This window comes from Lucilia sericata, unplaced genomic scaffold (genome assembly GCF_015586225.1).
Source record: "Lucilia sericata isolate MDLA Ls3-8-SP2 unplaced genomic scaffold, ASM1558622v1 Contig000787F_arrow, whole genome shotgun sequence".
NCBI classification, from domain to species: domain Eukaryota; kingdom Metazoa; phylum Arthropoda; class Insecta; order Diptera; family Calliphoridae; genus Lucilia; species Lucilia sericata.
This window is the reverse complement of record NW_023994780.1, coordinates 133,861-159,087: the sequence shown is the minus strand read 5'-3', so window position 1 is coordinate 159,087 and position 25,227 is coordinate 133,861. Positions and strand designations below refer to the sequence as shown.

General features: G+C 30.1%; 1 long non-coding RNA gene across 1 annotated transcript in view; it reads left to right on the top strand.

The window, feature by feature from the left end:
• Nucleotides 1–5,135: 5,135 nt before the first annotated feature.
• The window catches only part of LOC119608093, a 56,656-nt gene continuing 36,564 nt past the window's right edge, over nucleotides 5,136–25,227 (top strand). The window contains exon 1 of the long non-coding RNA XR_005231791.1: nucleotides 5,136–5,183. This is a non-coding gene — a long non-coding RNA (uncharacterized LOC119608093). The remainder of the gene's footprint in view (nucleotides 5,184–25,227) is intronic.

The window sequence follows — 25,227 nt, the reverse complement described above, 5'->3', positions numbered from 1 at the left end:
TCGTTCGTTCGTTCGTTCGTTCGTTCGTTCGTTCGTTTCGTTCGTTCGTTCGTTCGTTCGTTCGTTCGTTCGTTCGTTTTCGTTCGTTCGTTCGTTCGTTCGTTCGTTCGTTCGTTCGTTCGTTCGTTCGTTTCGTTCGTTCGTTCGTTCGTTCGTTCGTTCGTTCGTTCGTTCGTTTTCGTTCGTTCGTTCGTTGTTCGTTCGTTCGTTCGTTTCGTTCGTTCGTTCGTTCGTTCGTTCGTTCGTTCGTTCGTTCGTTCTTCGTTGTTCGTTCGTTCGTTCGTTCGTTCGTTCGTTCGTTCGTTCGTTCGTTCGTTCGTTTCGTTCGTTCGTTCGTTCGTTCGTTCGTTTCGTTCGTTTCTTCGTTCGTTCGTTCGTTCGTTCGTTTCGTTCGTTCGTTCGTTTTCGTTCGTTCGTTCGTTTTCGTTCGTTCGTTCGGTCGTTCGTTCGTTTTCGTTCGTTCGTTCGTTAGTTCGTTCGTTCGTTCGTTCGTTCGTTTTCGTTCGTTCGTTCGTTCGTTCGTTCGTTCGTTCGTTCGTTCGTTCGTTCGTTCGTTCGTTCGTTCGCGTTCGTTCGTTCGTTCGTTCTTCTTCCGCGTTCCCTTCTTTTGTTTTTTTCGTCTTCCCTTCCCTTCCCCCCCCCCCTACCCTCCCTTAAAATTATATACCATTACCAATCAGTAAAAAACGCAACCGTAAGAATGTCTTTATCATCTAATAAATTTTATTATGAATTCTAGATAAAAACGAATGCAGAATTCAAATATTTTACAGCAACATACCATAATTATTAATACAACTTAAACAACCCCTGTTAATGATAATTTCGAAAACTATAAAGACAACTTCAACAACTACCCCCAAAAGACAAAAATTATGCTTAAAAGGAAAATTCCTAACAAACACCACCCACTCAAATTGTAAAGAAACTGATTCACATGCAAGACGTGAAAACATATTACTGGTATTTAATTTAAAATTCTAACACTGATTTCAAAGATACAAAAGATACATTTTTATAACATTTTAAATGCAAACACAGGGAAATACAAAAAAAATCAACAATATGAATGAGACAAAAGCTAAAAATACAAAATTTTGTTACATTTCCTTCTCTAGCAATTTTCACATCAAAATTTACATATTTTTATGAAATTTGTTTGATTTTTTTCCTAAAACAGGGATGAAACAAACTAACAAACAGAGGAAATATAAAACAGAATACAAAAAAAAATAATAACAGTAAAAATATTTTCAAATTAAATTTACATACACAGAAAAAACTGAAAAACGATTTCAATTACCAAAACCTCGTTTTCAATTATTTTATTTTTTGAAGTTCAACCTATAACAAAAATTGTATATTCAATTACTACTTATAATTGATTTCGTACACAAAATTTTTATTTTTTTCTATTTTTGTTGTTGTTAAATACGTATTTGATTATACATTTTTATGAATCAAATACAAAATGAATTGAACCCTTTTAAAATTTTTGATTAATCGTTTAATTGAAAATTTTTTAAAATTAATTTTTTCTGTGTATTTGAACAATTTTTAGACAACCATACAAATTTACACAAATTTAAAAATATACATACAGCGAAAATTAGACCGACAATACAGTACCCTACAGTAGTCATACATTAATTTAACCTTTTATTTTAGGGCGACGGCTGGGTGCATTGATATGCAACTTCAAACATTTTTGATTATTTTTAATCCAACCGAAGTTTTTTTAAAAATTATGAACTATACTTTTATTAAGGATATAGAGGGATGGATGGGCATGTTAGAATGCAATTAAAAAAATATATTTTGTATGAATTTGTGGGTGTTACAAACATCATTCTTCAGTACCTATACTGATATAGGGTATCAAAGCACTTGTACATAAAGATTGTTTTTCTATGTTGTTGATACTATTTTTGAAGCTATTGTTTATATTTTTTCTACACATATTAGGTTTTTGTGTTTTTGTTTTTTCCGGGGATGATAAAATTATAAATTTTCATAAAATTTATGCACATTTCAATATTTACACACTTACACAGATGCACAAACACCTATATACATATTCTAATGTTATCAAATGAAATGATAGTAATTTTTTGAGATTAATTTTTAATCTAAAATCTTATCACGTGTCATAACACATTATACGTATGTATCTATATAGAAATACATACACATATGTGTATTAAGCATACATACATATGTATACACATATACATATGTATTTATAATACATGATTTTATCTCATACATATGTATATGTATGCAAAAAGGAAGCATGTGTATAAAACATGTGACTTTTGATTATTGTTTCTATAATCGGATTTAAACCAGAAAAATAATAGTTTATATGACAAAAACCAAAAAAATTTTAAATAAAATCATATCTCTGAAGTTTTTAGCTTATTTTTATTTAATTGTATAGTGTTAATATGAAATGATAATATGTAGAAAATCTTGTATTTCCATAGAGAATTAGATAATATTTCGTAAATAAAAAAGTAATACTTATTGATGAAATAATTATAATTAATGGAGAATTGTTATATTCTTTTTAATACAATAATACATGGAGATCCCTCCTGTTATTTCAGAGTCTCCGTGTAGTCGTTTCGTACCCTTTTTCCTTAGTCTGACTCTTTGGTTTCAGAAAAGTTTTACTTTTATAGGGTAATAACTCGACAGAAAATCAACATATTTGACATTTGAGCTATTTTTAAAACGTTATCTTTCAAATGGCAATAACAATTTTTTCAAGCATTGCTGTCATAATATATAATTAATAAAGCGAACAACGTTGACCTCAAGGCGGCAATTGTTGCTGGTTTATTAGCTAGTGACTTCAGGTTGTGCTGAAACCTACATAATCATGAATCATCATGATCTTTGAGGCCAACTAACAGTCCATTTTTCAAATCTATATTTGCTTTCGTAAAGTGTTATCAATTCCCAGATATTTATTTTGTCTGTTCAATAACTCATATTCTATCATTATCTAAAACAACAAACCAAAATCCTAATTTAAGAAAAATTGACATAAGTATATGTTATTAACTTATAAACCAAAACCCCCTTATGAGCACAAATTTTAAGGCTTTTAGAAAGGATTATTAATGTACTCAAAACACACTTCATCATGCGTGTCTTAAAAACTCCCACTGCTGCAAACAAATTTTCTTTATGTTCTTAAAAACTTCCATGACAATTATTTATTTCTTTTAATTATAGAAAAAATACGAAATCTCTTTTATCATATATTTCTTATTGTTAAGAAATAATTGACAGATGTCCAACTAAATTTGAGACAAAAGTCAATGAATTAAAAATATGTATGTATGTACGAAAGGATACACAACACATGTGTGTGTGTGTCTAAATAAAAAGAATATAAATCTGTGACTAAACATTAATTATAAATCATGAATTTAATACCGTAACAAAATATGAACTGATGCTCCCCATACACACAAATAACATCAACAGTCAATGGAAAAAAATGAAAGGCAAAACCACCCACTTATCCCCCCCCTCAAAAAAAAATCTCAATGAATGGTCACCCTCTCCTACTGGCATCATGGCATCAACATCATCATTTTTATAAAGCTACAAAAAATAAAATACCAATGATTATATTAAGGATAATCAAATACATATTATTTCAACTACATACAACTCAAACTGAACTAATACACACTCATACATACAAGTATAAATAAAAAGCAGTCATGATAAACCCTCTAGATCAAACACTACAATTTACATGAATTTCGTTATATAAAGTACGAGTAAGAAGAACGAGAGAACAGAAAAGAAGGAGGTGCAATACAAATAGTAAAACAAAAAAATACATACTATATTCCTAGTTAAATATACAAAGTAATTTTGAGATATTAAACTCACAGATACATTTTGTTGTATAAATAAATACTACATGCACACATATCGAATATTGGACAGAGGGAAAAAATTTTGAAATTTGAAACATTGCTCAAATACAAATCACTAGAGAGAAATGCAACGACTAACTAACACATATATAATGTTGAACTAATTTGACAAAACAAAAATATCTGATTGAACACAATTACAACAGCAGCAACATTATTATAACCATCCAGTATTCTAGTTATTTGTAGTGGATGGATGTTGTTGAATGAGAATGTCTATTGGTATGTGAGAAGTTGTTGCTGCTAGAGTATTTCTATTGCCATTGTCGTCGTCATTTGCTAAATAAAAAGGTATTATAATTTAAGTGCAATGAACAGCAAAGGAATATTTAACAAAAATATTCAAGTGGATAGATTGAGAAGTATTTTTTGTAATGAAATTTTATTAAATTTCTTAGAAAATTATTTTATAATTGAAAACTTAAAATTTTCTTTAATTTCGTTGCAAAAAATTTATATAAAATGGGCTTTATTAGTGATCACTGATATTTGTTTTTTTAATAAATCGATCTTTATAGATACCGGTGTCGATCCTTATACACACCGAAGTCCATTAAGCCATGTCTGTCCATCTTCTTGTATGTCTGCATGTCTGTATGTCTGTCTGTCCGTCTGTCTGTCTGTCTGTCTGTCTGTCTGTATGTCTGTATGTCTGTATGTCTGTCTGTCTGTCTGTCTGTCTGTCTGTCTGTCTGTCTACCTTTCTGCCTATCTGTCTGTCTATTTTTCTGCTTGTCTGTCTGTCTGTCTGTCCGTCTGTTTAAATCTGTTTTCTGAAGACCCCAGATCTGTTGTGTTATATGTTGGGCTTATTGCTTTGCTTATTTTGTTGATTTTTTGTGTGTTTTGTTTCGTTTGGCGTTAGTTGTTGCTGTTTTAAGATTTATTATTACTAAAGTAATCGTTAGAAAATATAAAATAAATTGAAATGCTATAAAATTAAACTTATTTTAAACACACTATAGTGAAGGGTATATAAGGGTATATTATCTATTCCTGATTACAGCTATTAACTTTAACAAATCTAGTATACCATAAAAACAAAATACCAAAACCAACAAAATTCCTGAATTTGGATATTACAAAAACAATTAATTACAATATTCTTACATATTTGTTTATAATTTATCTTATTAATTGTTATATTTTTCAATAATGATGTCCTTTTGTCTTTAATTTCAGATATCAACAACATCAGATGTCTTCTTAACTTCCTTATCGGTAAATACTTTAACAACATCAAATTCCATTAAAAGTAATTTTTAGTTATGTCCTCAAAACTTTTCGATCCACCCACGTTTATATACATACATATGTATTTTCATAGTTTAACAACATCATCTGGTCCTCAGACGAAAAGTTCAATTGCTATAACGTGTTTGCTTTTTGTCCACAATTACCTACAAAAGAAGGCAAAAAATACAACAACAACAAAAAACTACCATGACAAAATAGAACAAGTCTATCTTTCAAAGAATAAAAAAAAAAACATTTTTTTTGGAGATATTGCTGAATGCTGATGTTGTTCATTCCTTAGGGAGATATGCAATCAAGATAATCAATGACTTTTCGATACCAAATACAGACATAGACGATATAGTCAAACAACAAACACACATATTGTACAGGACAAACACAGACATGAAAACAGGAAAAGAAATTCCATTCCGAAAAGATATTCCATCTAAATTCTACTACAAACGAAAATATGTAGTCATCCCCAATTTTTAAGGTGATTTTTAGTGGCTTTGATGTATTTGTCTTGTATTTCTTATATTCAACCGTTTGTTCGTTGGCTTAAACGTTTGGCGTCTGTCACTAGTAGTAGTGTTATGCTTCGAAGGACCCAAGAGGTCAATTGGTGTTACTTTGTGTGCATATACTATCATGAGCAATACACATTGACAGTTGCAACATTTTTGTATGTGTGAGTAGTATATAAATGTTCATTTGTATTTTGTAACATTGCTTTTAGTCCTTGGCATTTTAGCAAATAGTCCTTCAATGTATCTATTTGTGTATTTGTGTGATGTTTGGCTTGTGTTTATCATACAATACGATACATTGACAGCATTTTAATGACACGTGTGTTTCACATTTTATCCACATCCACGAGTCAGTCGGTCGTTTGCATATGCACGAAAAAAGGACATTGTACTCCAATGACATAGAAATTAAAAGCTCTAACGAATATTACACACGTTAAATGAGTAACTCAGATACATAATATGGTATGAATTGGTCAAGAGCGTCTGTCCGACCGCAAATGACTCTGCATAATATTTATGATAAGTAGAAACTAGATATTTCATATTTGCTGACGTCAATGATAAGCTGATTTTTTCGGTGGACTAAATGACTAGTAGTGGTTGATATGAAAATGGAATTGATTATATTTTCTTACACAGAAAGAAAAATCGTATAGTAAATGTATCAAAATTTAAGAACGATGTGTATGTTTAAATGCTAACTATTTTTTTTTTTTTTGATGATGTTTGTAACGCACAATAATATAAGTCCTATACCCACCTTAAATTATACCAATCGGCTTAGAATCATTTTCTGAGTCGATTTAGCTATATCCGTCCGTTTGTCCGTGTAAACCATGTACTGAAACTACAGGTCGCAATGATCTCCTATTGTCCCAGGGACGAACCCTATTGAAAATGGTTAAGATCTGTATATTATTTCACCTAGCCCCGATACAACTGAACCCCCAAGGAAAAGCCTAAAAAGATTTTGTTCTTAACTAACATTAGAGTACTTAATGGTTTCATTTTTAATTTTGTCTATCCATGAAGGGCTAAAGAAAAATTTAAAACCAACATAAATATAAAATTAAATTATTTTAAATTTTTAATTTTAAAATTACGCTTTAAAAAGTTCTTACTTTCCCGCTGTTAACAGTTAAGGTCATCTTCATCATTAAAATAATGTTTGAAATATTCACAACAAATTAAATTTTTATTTAAATATTTGTCTAATTTTCTTTATAACTACTACAACCCATAAGACAGTAAGTATTAATGTTTATGTGTTTGTGTTATGCAACGCAAATTTGGGTTAAAACCATAAACTTGATTATGTTCTAATTAAGAACATCAGCAGTTTCACAGCACTGAACATAAATTAATTTTATGTCATGAAGATAATTTTCTTGATTCATAAAATTTTCTGCCATATTAAGAGATTACTGTCGAATAACTATGAAGAAGTAAAACGGTTATGGTTGAAGGATCTTATTTTATAATGAAATTTAATACTACTAGTACCTAACAGAATAAAACACAAATAATTCAACTTTGAATAAACTGCTGCTACTGCTTATGTGTCAATATCAACAGTGGCAGTGGCAGTAGCAGCAGCAACGTTTAAAATTTGTTATGCTTTTCTTTTTTTCACAAGCTGCTAAAATCAGACTCTAAGGATATTTAACACAAACACTTAAACCCATTTACACACAGTGAGTGTAAATTATACGTCAAGTATAAGCAGCGAATCATATACAACACGGTTATTGAGTATAAAATTAATTGTCACAATTCAGTCATTTAAATTAATCATAAGACAGTTTTCAGCAAATTGCCAACGTTTAATACTACGTTTTGCTGCAAAATACCCAAAGAGATAGACAGAGTGAGAGACAGACACAGGCACAAAATTTTCATACACACCACTTAACATTGACAAAAGTTCAACATCAACACCAACATCGTCATCTTCATTATTATCATCATCAGCATTGTCTCTTCATGCTCCTTCTACTTTAAACATCCACCCGGGGCTAATGATGTTTTAAAGCTGCCTGTATAAGTTATGATAACTACCAATTTCTTAAGATTATAAGAGAATACGAAATGAAAAAATTAAAGCGTGTAAATTTTTACACCATTTTCAAAGAGGTGTTATTAAATATTGTAAATTTTTACCTTTATATGGATCGTTTTACAACTCTTGTTCTCTGCAGATATCAGTAGTCCTTAGAACTGTGAGTAGGTTCTTATTCAGTTTACTCTGTGGCTTAGTTTACAGTATAGTATATGACGTAGTTAATAAAGTAGTCAAACTAGTCTATATCATAGACTAAAGTGTAGTCTACAGCTATAGCTGTAACCAAGTCTAACTATATTGTATTTTAAAGTTTAGTTTAAATGGTCTTTAGTGTAGTCCCTAGTTTATACAATAGTCCATACTTTATTCTATAGTATAGTCAATAGTTTAGTCTATTGTGTAGTTAATTATTTACTATATAGCATAGTCTATAACGTAAACTATATATTAGCTTGTAAATAGCAATAAAGTAGTGAGAAGATTTGTCAATAACATAATCTATATATAGCTTAGTCTGTCCACATTTTATTCCCAATTTGCTGAAGAGCATAATCTATAGCATAAACTAAAACATAGTCTTTATTATAGTATTTTATGTAGCCAATTGTTTATTCTATAACGTAATCTATAATATATTCAATAGTTTATTCTAGTCGATTATGTAGTAAATAGTTTAGTCTAAAACTTAATCTAAAGTCTAGTCGGTAATATAGTCAATAGTTTAATTTATCACACAGTTTATTTTACAGAGTAGTCTATAGAATAACGTCTTATATAGTTTAATCTATAATGTAGTCAATAGTTTAATTGTGTAGTCCACAGTATATCTTATAGCTTAATATATAGTCTAACATATAATTTGACTACATTAAAGGTTAGGCTACATTAAAGACTAAACTTCAGATTAAGTTTAAGACTAAACTATTTACTACACAATCAACTATACTAAACTATTGAATATATTATAGATTACGATATAGTAAGTTAGTATATAGCGTAATCTTTAGGTTCAGTTGTTGGGTGCTAGGTGAGAAAATTGACCGATCTTAACCATTTTCAATAGGTTTCGTCCCTGGAACAATAGAAGATCGTGTGCCAAATTTCATTGAATTATCTTCAAAATTGCGACCTGTAGTTTGATTACAAGGTTTACATGGACGGACGGACAGACGGACGGACATAGCTAAATCGACTGAGAAAATTATTCTAAACCGATTGGAATACTTTAAGGTGGGTATAGGACCAATATTATTGTGCGTTACAAACATCAGCACAAACCCAATATACCCTCCCCACTAAAGTGGTGTAGGGTATAATAATCTACTTATAAAAGGAAGCGTACTGAACAGTGATGTCGATCAATAGTAGTATAAAATTTAATTTAATTTAAATTAAAATCAAAAAATCTCCATAACTATGGTGTACCCATATTAAAATAGTGTTTACGATACAGTAAAATTGACAGCATTTACCTGACTTTCTACATCAATACACATTCATACTATAACTACTTACTTCCTTTGCCTTTTGCCTTTTTTACTTTATCTTAACTAACTTTAGTTGTAGGTATTTAAGTCATTTTTCCCATAGATGAAAATTGACTTAAAACTTGACTTTAAATAAAGTTTATTGCCATTAGACTTATGCTTCCTTCCAACACTTCGGCATTATTTCTCACAGCATTTCAATACTTTTTAAATCATTTCCACCTTAAGTGTTGCTTTTAAGGCATTTTATTGTTGTCGCTTTTTGTAGAATGCTACAGAAATTAAGGATTGAGTTTCAAATGAGCCAAGAGGGAAAAATAATAAACGACTATACGAGAGGCTGTGTGAAAAGTGTTAAAAAAGGAAGAACCACTCATTGTCTTGTCATTAAATTATATAGTGTACTGTCTAGGATATTTGTCCTTTTATGTAAAGCGTATTACTATCTTCTAACAGTAACTGTTTATTCTAGTTATTTGTATAATTTCTAACGAAAGAATATCTTTAGTCTTTGCAAGGACATTTTTACTTTTGCTTTGAATAACAACAATAATAATTACACTGACGATGAAGGAGCTTTACTAGAATGTTTGAATGTGGTTTTAAAATTGATATTTTTATATTTATAACTGTCACTGCTACTGAATCGGGTTTCACCTCTTCCATTTGTATTGCGGTTTTGGGGTTTACTTGTTGTTTTTTTTAGGAAAAATATTACCCCTAGTATTAATTTGTATGTGTTAATTTAGATTGTGGTTAAATGTTGGTATTCTCTGTGGAGAAATATTGCTAAATAAGACATTGTTTATATTTTATTTTATACTGTTGGATGGAATAATGAAATTGTTTTTCTTTTTAAATGTTTCTTTTTTTTTGACAATTAAGAAATTCTAAACAATTAAGATGAGAAGTATAATAAAAAGATATTTAAATGAAAGAAATGATAAAGCATATAAATATTATAAAGTAGGGTTATTAAATAATAAAAAAAGGAATTGTTAAGGAAGCTTTCAGTTTGATAAAATATTTTAAAAGTGAGGGAAGTTTTGAGATAAGCATACCTACATACATCTAGCTACAAACGTACTTAGATCAAAATGTTTCTTAGTCTATAGCGTAGTCTATAGAGTACCAAGTAGTATTATTTGAATTTTCATATTGAGAGACATCCTAGTATTCGTCTGATTTCAGTGAAGCTGAATGTTTCTTGCTTCTTTAGCGGCTTGTTTCTTCTAAAAAATTAAGGAAAGCGAAAGTAGTAAAGTTGCTATGCAGGGCCTGAATGTCCCAGATATTGCAGAAAGTGTAATGTGTCGACGTCATCCGGTAATCGTGAGTCACCATTGTCTTCAATCCAAAAATAGTTCAATTCTTCGCCTTCGATGATCAACCTCTTCTTTATTTCATTAAAAGCTGAAAAATAACAGAGAATATATTATATTGTTTCTTTTTCTTCTCTTTTTATAGAAAACGTTGTAGGAAAGTTTTAACCTTTTGAAGTGTTAACCAACGGGACCACGATCGGTTATAACCATAACGAATCATTTTGGTATTCATGATGGGACCACCCCCCCTAAAATATACCAATCTGCTCAGACCTACTTTCTGAGTCGATTTAGATATGTCCGTCTGTACATCCATCCGTCTGTCTGTCTGTCTGTCTGTCTGTCTGTCTGTCTGTCTGTCTGTCTATCTGTCCGTCTGTCTATCTGTCCGTCTGTCTATGTGTCCATGTAAACCTTGTGAGCACGATACACGTCGCAATTTTTAATATAATTGGATGAAATTTGGCACATACTCTTCTCTTACCCACCAATCCTATAGAAAATAGTTGAAATCGGTCCATTATTTCGCCTAGCCCATCTCTTTTCGTCAATTTTAATCCATCTATGAAAATTTGAATCACATCTTTTCTTAAGTGAAGTTTATAAAACCCTTTTAAGAAGTGTTTTGTTTTCTTGCTCATAGCTTCATTAAAACCTATTTAAATTACGATCACTGATATTATTATTCAAAAATAGAAAACCCACCCAAAAACTCTTGTAACTGTGTAAAACTCTTTTAAATTTAATTTCCTTCAAAAATCTATTTTTTGAGGAATTAAAAAAAACAATTGATTAAGATTAATCCGCTGTATATACTTAAAATACTATTAAAATGTTATTAGAATCAAGAAAAAGAATAATATTTAAAGAAAATTAAATGTTTGTCTTTCGATATCATCTTTAAAAAATACCATATATTTTGTTTTGTATTAAAAGAAAATTATATGTATATCTACAAAACATGCTGTTAAACCGGAAATTAAATTTGTCCATTACTTCCTATATACTTTGTGTTTTTTTTTATTTTATGCACCCTGCAAGATGTCTATGAAGCTTAAGTGTATGCTTTGTAACATGGTTAAATAATACATTGGAATTTTTATTTAGAATTTAATTAAAAATGTACTTACATATGGATGTAAGTATTTTAATTTGGTAAACATATCGCTCAATTACTACAAGACTGCCTTTCACTCACGATATCATCCTGAATACTAATTCTTTTCATAATGTATTTCTGTTTAAAATTATGTAGCACATAATCTGGTCGAATGCTATCGAATTAATGTTATCGAAAAAGCGAATCCAGAGCATGTCCCATTTTTCTCTTAATACTATATATAGTACATTCAAGCATAAACGTTACCATATACATTTCCTTTATTAGAGTTGAGTTTAAGTATATTTATATAAAACTTAACTTTGATGTTTTGTCACTTAACAATAAAATATGTACATAGGAGAACTTTATTGCAAAAATAAAAGAAAACGACGATAATATTTAAGCACAGAGCAAAAAATAGAAAATATGTTCTACTTATGTATAAAATAAAATTGTATTAAGTAAATCACTTGACAAAATCCACAAATAACCATATACTAGGCAAATATATACAAACATTTAACTGGGTATCTGAGTATGTAAAGAAATGAAGTGACATGAAATTTTCAGTTAAATTTCTTTTGGCCTTTTTTAAGTAATAACCAAACATATACATACATACTTTTTATAAATACTTTATACATGAAATACATTAAGCAACTAACGACAATACAAATATCCTCTTGCTTTATTGTTTTTTGAAGTAACGAAGGGTGTTAGCAAAAGTTATTTGGATTTAATTATACCCTACACCACTTTATTGGTGAGGGTATATTGGGTTTGTGCTGATATCATTTTCTGTGTCGATTTAGCTATGTCCGCCCGCCATGTAAACCTTAAAATCAAACTACAGGTCGCAATTGTGATCTTATGGTTAATATCGGTCCATTATTTCACCTAGCTCCCATACAACTGAACCCCTGAATAGGGCTTGTAAACTTTGTAATCAAACTACAGGTCGCAATTTCGAAGATAATTCAATAAGATTTGGCACACGATCTTCTATGGTACCGGAGACGAAGCCTATTGAAAATGGTTAACATCGGTCCATTATTTAACCTAGCCCCCATACAACTGAATACCCGAATAGAGCAAGTAAACCTTGTAGTCAAACTACAGGTCGCAATTTTGAAGATAATTTATTGAAATTTGGCAAATGATCTTCTATGGTACCGGAGACGAAGCATATTGAAAATTATTAACATCGGTCCATTATTTCACCTAGTCCCCATACAACTGAACACGACGAATAGAGATTTTAAGTTCATAATTATGTTTAATATACTCGTATCTCGGCAAAAAGCTGCAAAATCAAGTTCTATACTAGCCTTAATAACCCTCATGAATTTTATAAGTGTAAGGCCTCATTTGACCCTAGCCCCTACAAAAAGCCCCCTTCAAAATTTTACTTAAATGTCCACAATTTTATTCCAAAATAAATGGCTTAAGTATATCTGAGGCAAGATACAATTCAACTAAAATGCTTCATTATGAAAACTAAATCACATTTTATTTTTGTAACAGGTTTAGGGTATTATATGGTCGGCCTCGCCCGACTATAATTTCTTACTTGTTTTTATTTATAAATTTGATTTTAAAGGAAATTTTAGTTTTAAAGTGAAAAAACTACATTTTTTGTGAAAAAAGGATTCGTTGTGAATTTTTAGTGAAAAATTAAAATTTTTGGTGAAAAATTAAATTTTTAGTGGAAACTTAAATTTTTAGTGAAAAATTTAATTTTTAGTGGAAACTTAAATTTTTAGTGAAAAATTAAATTTTTAGTGAAAAATTAAATTTTTAGTGAAAAATTAAATTTTTAGTGAAAAATTAAATTTTTAGTGAAAAATTAAATTTTTAGTGAAAAATTATTTTTAGTGAAAATTAATTAGTGCAAAATTATTTTAGTGAAAAATGGAATTTTTAGAAGATGGAAAAATGGAATTGTTAATGAAAAATGGTTAGTGGTGAAAATGGAATTTTTAGTGAAAAATAGAATTTTTGGTGAAAAATGGAATTTTTAGTGAAAAATGGAATTTTTAGGGGAACAATTGAGTTTTCGTGAAAATTAAATTTTTAGAAAAACAATGGTATTTACTTTGTGTATTATAGTGAAAAATTTCTATTGAATCGATTAATCGTAGTTCTACAAATCTTAATGGATTATGTGTTCGAATAATTGACTTGTCAAACTTCAAACCGACAATTTAATCGATTAATTAGTTTTATTCAAATGTTTTAATTTTTTCGATAACAAGATGATTTTTGCAAGGAAATGATAAACCTGAAAATAGCTTAAATTTAAAATTATTAGAGATCGATCTAAATGGTGATCGACCTTTGATGGAAATTACGAGTGATCTTAAAATAATTACCTTATTCAATTTAGACTTATTTTAATGCAGTTACAGTTATTTTACTTCATTCTTGGGTTTTTTTTGGAAGAAAAATCAAACAAAAAATCACTAAAATAGCTCTTTTTACATATTTTAATACAGTTACAAGCGATTTTAAGTTTTTGATCAATATTTTTTGGTAACCAAGAATTCAGCCTTTTTACCAATTTAAACGTAAGTTATAAACGATTTTAGGTTTTGACCAAACGTGTTTTAACCATTATAGAAGTAATATTAGGTTTCTTAGGTTTGCGGCCAAAATAATCATAAAATCCAAAGCAAAAGTACTTTACTCACATTAAAAAACCTTTTAGAATTGTCTGCACAGATTTAATGATGGTTACAATTTAATACACAATAAAAAGAAATAAAATAGGAAAAGCAAAAAAACAAGAGGAAATGCTGACTTTCACAATTCTCATGACATCATTTCTTTGAATGGATATGTTTTTTTTCAGCAAATACTACGTATGATTATGTCAAAGACCATACAAACATACATATGTATGTAATATCCTTTTGTATGGCTGTGTATGTTCATTGTTTATAGAGTTGAGTAAAAGTATTTTAGTATGAGATATTCTAGGATCTTAGTAAATCTTTGCTTAAAGTACCCGTTGGCACTAAGTTGAATTGTATTGTATTTGAGTGAGAGTATGTGACTATAAGTCCGCTATATTTAGTTAACCCATAGTAACCATTTCAATATGTTTTTTCTCCACACACATACACACACTCAGTTACTCATTGAGTAAATATACAACACGTATTTATTATAGTCATTGCTTATGCGATGTTAAGCCATCCTTGACAGTAATCGTGTCCTTGTATTATGTCGCATACTTACGCACATAAATAATGGCTGAAGCATAATTTTTCTCCTTGAATCCTTGAGTAAATAAAACAAATAACAAAACGGCGAATCGAGAAGAGTTTTTACATTTTCTTAGTTTCTATTTCTATACACACACACACAAATATACAAAACAAGGATCTAAGCAACCAACCATGGAAAATTTATTTGTTGTGATATTTTTTTGTTAGCTTGTTTTATGTGTATTTTGTTTTAAGTATTTTCTATTTATTCCTTTTTTTTTTTTGCTGAGAGCGTAGTCTTGGCTTGTTTTTTCTTGATATATAAAAAAACAATAAAATGTAGTGTGCGGAAAATACAGTCTTGCTTAGAGGAAAAACAAGTAGGAAAGTATAGTCGGGCATGGCCGACCATATAATAGCCTACATCATGAGTATATTTTAAAAATTTTTATTTTTCATAACGAAACTTTTATGTTGAATTTTACCTTAATTGCAAAGTATGTAAGCAATTTTTTGATAAAAAACAAATTTTCTAAATGAGGCTTCATATAAGAGTATAGGTCAAACAAGGGCCGATCCTCATCGGCGAGTCAATTTTAGACGTTTAAGACATTTTTTGAAGGGGGGTTTGTATGGGGGCTGGGGTCAAATAAGGGCCGATCATTACGAAAATCTGCAGTGTCAAATATACTTATATAAAACTTATTTGTGCGACTTTTTAGAGAGATAGTAGTATATTTCAAGTAAATATGGCATAAAAAGTCCAAATCGGGAGGTACGGTTGTATGGGGCCTAGGTGAAATAATGGACCGATTTCAACCATTTTCAATAGGCTTCGTCCCTGTGCTTGGTCCAAATTTCATCAAATTATCTTGAAAATTGCGGTCTGTACCTTGCGCACAAAGTTTACATACATGGACAGCCAGCCGGACAGACAGACAGACAGACGGACGGACATGTCTTAATCGACTCAAAAAAATGATTCTGAATCGATCGGTATACTTTAAGGTGGGTGTAGGACCAATATTTTTGTGTGTTACAAACATCAGCACAAACGTATAATACCCTCCCCACTATAGTGGTGTAGGGTATAAACAGATCTTAAAAAAAAAAAAAACAGATCTTTCTTGGTTGAAATTTTCTTTTGTTTGTAGTTTTGAAAATGTCGTTGGGAATCAAAAGTAAACTATTTATTTAAAAAATTTTGTAATCGGTTCAGGCCTGGTCAATACGATATGTGAGATCTCACATTTTTAATTCAAGTATAGTGTATAGTCAATATAGATTGTACTGGTATATAGTCAAGACTATAAACTATATAAATAATTAAGTATATAGAGTCGAGAATATATACACATATATAATCTTAAATATAGACTGGTCTATAGTCGAGAATATAGACTAGTCGGTAGACAATACTATAGACTAGTCTTTATGTAATACTATGGACTAATTTTAGGCAATACTATGGACTGGTCAGTAGTCAATACTACTGACTGGTCTAGACTGTAATTGACTATAGACTGGTATAAAGTCAATTATATAGACTGCTCTATATATAGTCTAATACTGAAAAATATTGAAATCAAAAAATTGTACCCTTCAAACTTTGAATTTCAATTTAGTAATATTTATACCACTACATAAAGTATGAATTCAAACAAACATTATAATAACACTTCCATCCATCCCTACCAGGCATTTAAAAACCCTACTCTCATATTGTTATTTTAGCTTGTTTGTCAGTGGTTGTGTCTATAGATTTGTTTATATCAAGTGCTTGTTTTGTCCTTGCCACTGATATTGACTATAATCCTTTTTGCATTGTATTGTAATGTATCGTATTGGTTGGGTTACAATAAAAACACAAACACATACATTAAACAAAAACATACAAACAAATTGAGAATGGAACAAAACAAAAAAGGGAACAGCACACAATGACAACAAAAATAAACAACACAATTCTTGACAAAAGTTGAAGGCAAAAAGAAAATAAACTACTAAAAAACAGAAAAAGAATAAAATACAGAAAAAAAGGACAAAACCAATAAATATCTTTTGTTGTTTAAGCTTGAAAAACTACTTTGACTATGGCTCCTACAACTGACATACACACACACACCCAAAACATACACAGGACCTTCATACAAATTAATATGGTTGTCTATGGCTTAGTACCCTACAAACATTTTCTATTGCGGAAGTTACCCGTGTGAAACTTCCAAACGTGCTGAAAGCTCGCTAGCGATGTTGCGGAAGTATAAGAATTCTTGTCACCAGTCGGGAAGAACTGATGCCGAGCTGGGGAACGTCTAAGAGTAACGTGGAAGATACTTCTGGAAGACCCGCAGAAGAAACTTCTAGATGACTCTTGGAAGTAAGGTATTGCCAAAGACTCTTCTAGACGTGACTAGGAAGTCACTTCTTGAAGTGACTACCTAGTATCATCTAGAAGTGTTCCTATCTTATCTTCTAGTAGATGAGTTTTCTCTTCTTCTAGAAGATGAGTATTCTCGTCTTCTAGAGGATGAGTATTCTCGTCTTCTAGAAGATGAGTTTTCTCTTCTTCTATTTGTATACTCACCAAAATAAAATCTATAAAAATAAATCTAAATAAAATGAAATTTTATAGTTTTTATTGAAATAATTGAAATTAAAATAGTAGAAAAAATAATTGATTTAACAACTAATCTAAAAAAAGTAATATATGTACATTAGACGGGCTCACAAAAAATGGTGCTTGAGTTACCCCCCTCAAAATATTCGCTGTTATGTAATATGATGATTCTTCATGTTAAATTCAATATTTTACACAGCTTCAAAAAATCTTTGTTATGTTTTATAATGGTTCCCAAAATATTTCTAGACTATCGATGGCCGTTCGTGAGCTGAACCGGTTACAAAAAAGTCCCTTTTTAGTTATTTTGTTTTAAATTATACAGCAGTTCTTAATCAATATATACAGTATGTGGTATCATTTGAAAGGTTTTTTTAAAGTCTGGACGCGGCTTTAAAATTGGATATTTTGTTGCAAAATAAACAAAAATTAAAAAAAAAATAATTCTAAAATACCTTTTATTGATTTGGTCCAGCTCACGAACGGTCATCGCTAGACTTAAAATATTTTGGGAATTTTGAGAGGGGTAACAAAAACACGTTTTTGCTTTCCATACAGAGTGAGCCGGTCTAATGTACGTATGTATCAAAAATTTAGAATTATTACCTTATAATAAGATAATTTTCAGGAAATCTGTATTAATATTCCAACTGTTGACTGGTATACTTCCAAAAATTGTAAAACGTTGGACTCTAAAATATTTTTGTAGTTCTTCATAAATTTTATGATCAATCCAACAAATTGTAAGAGTTATATTTTGGAACACATTAATCCTTCAATGAAATAAACAAAAATAATGTTATAATTAATATTGAATATACATAAGTACTTTTGTATTTATTGAAATTACCTGTTATACTTTAGGAAGCAATAAAAATAGGATTATCTTATGATCAATACATTTCCCACCAAAGTTTAAACGGTCAGATCCATTTTTTACATTTTCTGCAAATAATCGACATTTTTAATGGAACCGCGTGATGAAATAAGACATATATAACTTACCAGATCCCTTTTTTATATTTTAATTCAGTTAGAAGTATTTTAATAGGGGGTACAATATTAGCTACTGCTTTCTAAAAAAAATAAAATAATTAAAAATTAATTAATTTATTTATTGTTTTTTACCTTTTACCTTTCGTGAACATTTTTTAAATAACTTGGAACTAAACCGTCTATAAAGATCTGAAATTACTAAGTCATGGATTATTTTTAAAATTATTTACAATCACTAACGATAGAAACACCTTAACGACCCTAAACAGGATATTGCTTTTGACACTAATACTGCAACACTATTTTTTGTTTGCTTTCTTCTAATTAAGGAGTTATACACGTTCAAAAACTGTCTACTTAGGTTCAATATATTGGGAATGGCATGTTCAATATTAATAATATTAGTATCATATAAAGGTCATAGAAAGACCTGGTGTTAATAACTAAAAAAGTACCTATAATTAAAATAATTAAATCCAAAGCTATATGAAAATTAATAGAATTGTATTTATTTAAAAAAGGTGGTTTTAAAAATATCTGATTTTAATATTAAATATCTTATATAGGCAATTTCGTGTCGAGTGGCCCAAATCAAAAAATAATTTATGTATGTATAAAACAGTAGTATTAATTTGAATGTAATGATTCCAGCTAGCCTTTAAATACTTAAGTAAAATTTTAATGTATTTTTTTTTGTAACGATAATGAAATACAAATAAAATTTTAGCTCAAAGTGATCATACGTAATCTAGAAAGAGGACCTAAACGCGCAAATAATTTAAAAAATATTGAAAGTTAAGATTTAACTCAAATAAATCTAAATAGAACTTCGTTTAAAAATTATGGAAATGGAAGCCGTTTAGAGTTGTTAACTTATTCCTAAAATAGTATTTTAATGTAAAATATGACAACTTACTTTTTCATTTTATTTATATAATCCTTGAAGATAATTACTTTTTGGTATATATTTAATAAACTTCACCAAATAACAAAACCTTCTTAAATGTTTATTAACAGTTGACTTTTAACACAACACTATCATATTGTTTTTTATTACTTAAGATTCACAATATATTAATTACACTATTTTTCTATGAATATTATGAATATTATTCAATAACTCATTTAAGTTTTACAATGAATAATTAAAACTGAACATGACTGGACAAAACACAAAACATCACTGAACTTAGCAAAATTTCTGCATTATTTATTTTTATTTTTTCGCGTTCAGGCTAAAAATGGAGTATTTATATTTTTTTGTTTTTGTACTCTTCTTACTATCATCCGGAAGTAACCTAAAAGTATACTTCCAGACGGCGAAAACTAGAAATCAATGTATTTTGTTTTTGTAAAATGTGTGCTATCGTCTGACAATCGTACAGAAGTGACTACAATCCACACTTCCAGATGAATAAAATACAATATTAATGTGAACACTCTTCAAACTCTCTTCCAGAAGTGACATAAACATACAAATCAAGAAGATACAAATTAGGAAACAATGTATTTTGTTATTGTAAAATGTGTGTTCTCACCCAACTCTCATACAGAAGTCACTAAAACATATACTTCCAGATGAAAAAAATTCAACAGTCATGGTTTTTTGTTTAAGCAAAATGGATGCACTCTTCTAACTATCATCCGGAAGTAACTTAAAAGTATATTTCTAGAAGACGAAAATTCGAAATCAATGTATTTTGTTTTTGTAAAATGTGCGTTCTCGTCTGACAATCGTCCAGAAGTGTTTCTGACGTGGCGTCTGGGATGATGCGCAATGGTTTTGTCTTCTAAATGTTTGAAGGGTAGATGATTGTCTCTCTGTGTGTATAAGTGTGTATTTGGGTGTGTAAGTATGTTGGTTTTCTGTTGTCCTTTTGTGGTCGCCAAGTGCCAAAGCATGTCAAGTTTAACTTCTATATTCCTATTTTTATTTATTTATTTTTTTGTATAATATTTCTGTTGTATAGTTTAAGGGATCTTTATGTTTAAGTTAATGTTAACTTTAGTATGAGTGTATTCTTGTATTTTTATTTATTTATTCATCCTTTTTTTATTTAGTTCCTTATTGTGAAAATAAAAATATTGCAGAATCAAGCCCAACAATTCTTGTCTAAAGTGCTTTATTGTCATTTTACTTTGACAATTTATTCTTTTATTTCTTTTCTTTCTCTGTTGGTAGGGTATGAAGATCTCTGTATCCTTTTTCATTCCGCCTGTGTATTTGATATTTTATGTTAGTGATTTTCTAATTTTACACTTTTTGATTTCGTTAATTTAAAGCTGTGATTTACAATGTTCTTCTAATAAAATTAATACTCTGCTTTAGTTTTGTTTTGTTTTATTTTATTTTGCCATTTTATTACACTGATGGAAATACATAGAAAATAAAATGCATAGAACCGAGAACAAAGAGTAATATGTTTTAAATCTTGTTTTAGTTATTTAAATGTCAACTTAGTGGCACAAATTACATGAAAGTCATTTGAAAAGAATAATAGCCAGGAAAGTGTTTAAATTAAATGGTATTTGTTGGTTTATATTAAAATCGTTTGAGAGGGATTATGTAGTTGTTATATTTGCATAGCAGTGATATGTGTACTTCTCAAACTGATATTATATAGTATATTTATACATGTAATAGTCAAAGCTCATTGTAAAGTTGATTTAGGAGATCATTTGCTCTCTATATTCTAGAGTCAGAGATCTATATCTTTCTTAGAGGCATTTATCTATATATGTTCTATGTACAGAGACATGCCTCTAAAACGTATATGGATTTCTGCCTCTAGAACATGGATATATATCTGTCTCTAAAACATATATCTCTGTCTCTTACAAAGATATAACGCACAATAATATTGGTCCTATACCCACCTTAAAGTATACCAATCGGCTTAGAATCATTTTCTGAGTCGATTTAGCTATGTCCATCCGTCCATCTGTCCGTCCGTCCATGTAAACCTTGTAATCAAACTACGGGTCGCAATTTTGAAGATAATTCAATGAAATTTGGTACATGATCCTCTATTGTCCCAGGGACGAAGCCTATTGCAAATGGTTACGATCGGTCCATTATTTCACCTAGCCCCCATACAACTGAACCCATGAATAGGGCTTGTAAACTTTGTAATCAAACTACAGGTCGCAATTTTGAAAATAATTCAATGAAATTTGGCACACGATCTTCTATGGTACCAGAGACGAAGTCTATTGGAAACCGTTAACATCGGTCCATTATCTCACCTAGCCCCCATACAACTGAATCTAACAAATAGGGCTTTTAAGTTCATAATTATGTTTAATATACTCGTATCCCGACAAAAAGCTGCAAAACCAAGTCCTATACTAGCCTTGATGACCCTCATGTCTCATTTGATCAGATAATTCAATGAAATTTGGCACACGATCTTCTATGGTACCGGAGACGAATTCTTTTGAAAATGGTTAACATCGGTTCATTATTTCACCTAGCCCCCATACAACTGAACCGGACTGATAGGGCTTTTAAGTTCATAATTATGTTTAATATACTCGTATCTCGACAACAAGCTGCAAAACCAAGTTCTATACTAGCCTTGATGACCCTCATGAATTTTTTAATTATAGGGTCTCATTTGACCATAGCCCCTATTCAAAGCCCTCTTCAAAATTCGACTTAAACGTCCCCAATTTTATTCAACAATAAATGGCTTAAGTATATCTGACGCAAGGTAAAATTCAACTTAAATGCTTTATTATGAAAACTAAATCACATTTTTTTTATAACAGCTACTGGAGTCGAAGAATGTAGGAAATGGTTAACATCGGTCCATTACTTCACCTAACCCCCATACAACTGAACCCGACGAATAGGGCTTTTAAGTTCATAATTATGTTTAATATACTCGTATCCCGACAAAAAGCTGCAAAACCAAGTCCTATACTAGCCTTGATGACCCTCATGAATTTTTTAATTATAGGGTCTCATTTGACCATAGCCCCTATTCAAAGCCCCCTTCAAAATTCGATTAAATGTCCACAATTTCATTCAACAATAAATGGATTAAGTATATCTGAGGCAAGATACAATTCAACTTAAATGCTTTATTATGAAAACTAAAAAACATTTTATTTGTAACAGGTGTAGGGTATTGTATGGTCGGCCTCGCCCGACTATAATTTCTTAATTGTCTAGATATGAGATTGATCTTTGTGTCTAGAAAATAAATCTCTCTTTTCAGAGATATTTCTCAATCTATCTCTAAGAATTATATATTAGACTCTACCCCTTTGACTTTAGAATACAGATAGATCTTTGACTCTGCAATAGAGACAGACCTCTTTCTCTAGAAAAGAAATAGAATAGAACAGTATTAAATCCCTATCTCTAGATCAAAGATGTAGTTCTACCTCCAAACAGAGATACATATTTGTTTCTAGAATACTGGTAAATCCCAGCATTTGAAGCATAAATAGATCTCAATTTTTACAACAGAGTAAGGTTCTGCTTTTGGAAAATATTTTTTAGTAAATATATTTGTTTAGAACAGAGATACATGGATTTGAGTGCTTAATACAGATATAAGTTGGTTTTGGACTCTATTCGTCTAGATTGGAGTTTGGATTTTGTTGTTGTTCTTTTGAGCTTTTCATTAAAGAGAGAACATAAGTTGATCTCGGTCTCTATTCAGCTAGAGTGAAAATTCAATTTTATTGTTGTTCTTTTGAGTTTTCTATTAAAGTTTCTTAAAAATAAACAAATAGCAAACATTGTGTAAACCCATATTAAAAGTGCTACCTGTAAATACGAACTTAGATGCTTAAAAGTTTTTAATTTAAAAATATAATTGGCACCTTCCACTAACATTTCTATTTGCTGCACTTTTACCGTTTGTTACAATACAAAAACGAAAAATATATTTCTTTAATGTTTGTTGTCAAAAGCTTTTATAAACTTCATAACTCGTTTTTAGTTTTTTTAATAGAAACGCCAGCAAATTCTAAAGAGTCTGCCAAAGTGGTAGACAGCAAACAAAAAAAAAATGCAACCATTTGCAAGGTTGTTGTTGACACTAGATAAAAATTAGAAAAAAAGTAATAGAAAGCAAAACAAATGCAAACAAACCGATAGCTAGACAGACAGACAAATTTAAACAAAAAACCTAAAACCTTCAAAAATGTTGTCTATATTTTTATACTTTTTTCTCTCTCTCCCAATATTGGCACTTTGAAGTGGGTCTGTGTTTATGTAGGTGGCAAAAACTTAGTTTATATCTAAGAAGCCAAACATTTCTCAACTATAGTTTAGATGTTATAATATTGAAAAAGAAAAAAAAACAAAATTATTGATTGGCTGACGCCATGCTATGCCACGCCAAAGACATTACCCAACAACTAGGAAGGAAAGCAACCAATTTGTTGCTTTTACTTCCGGCTAAAACAACAAAGTAAGTACTAACTGTATAAGTATGTAAGTGGTTGGGTAGTTGAGTCTGTAGTTAGTTTTCGTTTTTTTTTTTGCTATTTTTTTTCCATAACATTATATAGATAAAATATTAAACATTATACTTTTGCAGTTGTCTTTTTGAATTGTTTGTGCAACATTTTTTTTGTTGCCAAAAGTGTTTGTATTTTATGAAGGTGGTATTAACTTTTAACGTTCTATGTTTGTTTGCATTATGATGACATGGGGTATGAATGAAAGTTAAGGAAGCAGTTTTCGTTAAATTAAATTATTAAAATATTCGTGTGTTTACCCACGACTCACTTATGTATGTCATTGACAGTGGCAGTCATACATTTGCTACATGGTTTAGTAAAAGAGAAGCAGCAGTTACACCAACTTTTTTTATTATTATTTATTATTTATTCGCAGTATATATGGAAGTGTAGTGGTATGCTTGTTTTCGGAAGGATAAGGAAAAGGGTGGCAATAAGTATAAGTTATCTTTGTGTGCAACATACTGTGTAAACACTCTTTAACTTCCGCTGGAGTACTTAGTTGACTATATTGCTCTTCTTTTTTGTCTTTTGTTTTTTTTAGTACTGCAACATTGTTTAGAAAGTTGCTTGTTTGTTTGGTTCGTTCGTCTGCTCGTTGCTTCATTTCTGGCTTGATTCATTCATCAATATAACTTTTTCAATTTTATTTACAGATGGATCTTTGTTCTTTCGTTTGTTGCTGATGTTTAGTGGCGTCATCAGCAATATCCTCTTCCTCACTGCTGTGTGTAGTCAGTCATTGAGGTTTTTGTTGATTTTTCGTTATCTTTCGTTTATTCCTACAAGTATGTGCACATACATATCACAAGGACCGTTTTTTGTCTATACGAAGGCACAGTGTGGTGCATATTTACTTAATATTTTTATGTTCTATGGTTTTTGTGGAGACAAAATCTATTGCCGTTTTTGTCTTACTACATCTTTTTCATTTTTAGATTTGTTTTTGTTCTAGTTAGGTTCTAGTTCAGTTCTAGTTCAGTTCTAGTTCAGTTCTAGTTCAGTTCTAGTTCAGTTCTAGTTCAGTTCTAGTTCAGTTCTAGTTCAGTTCTAGTTAGTTCTAGTTCAGTTCTAGTTCAGTTCTAGTTCAGTTCTAGTTCAGTTCTAGTTCAGTTCTAGTTCAGTTCTAGTTCAGTTCTAGTTCAGTTCTAGTTCAGTTCTAGTTCAGTTCTAGTTCAGTTCTAGTTCAGTTCTAGTTCAGTTCTAGTTCAGTT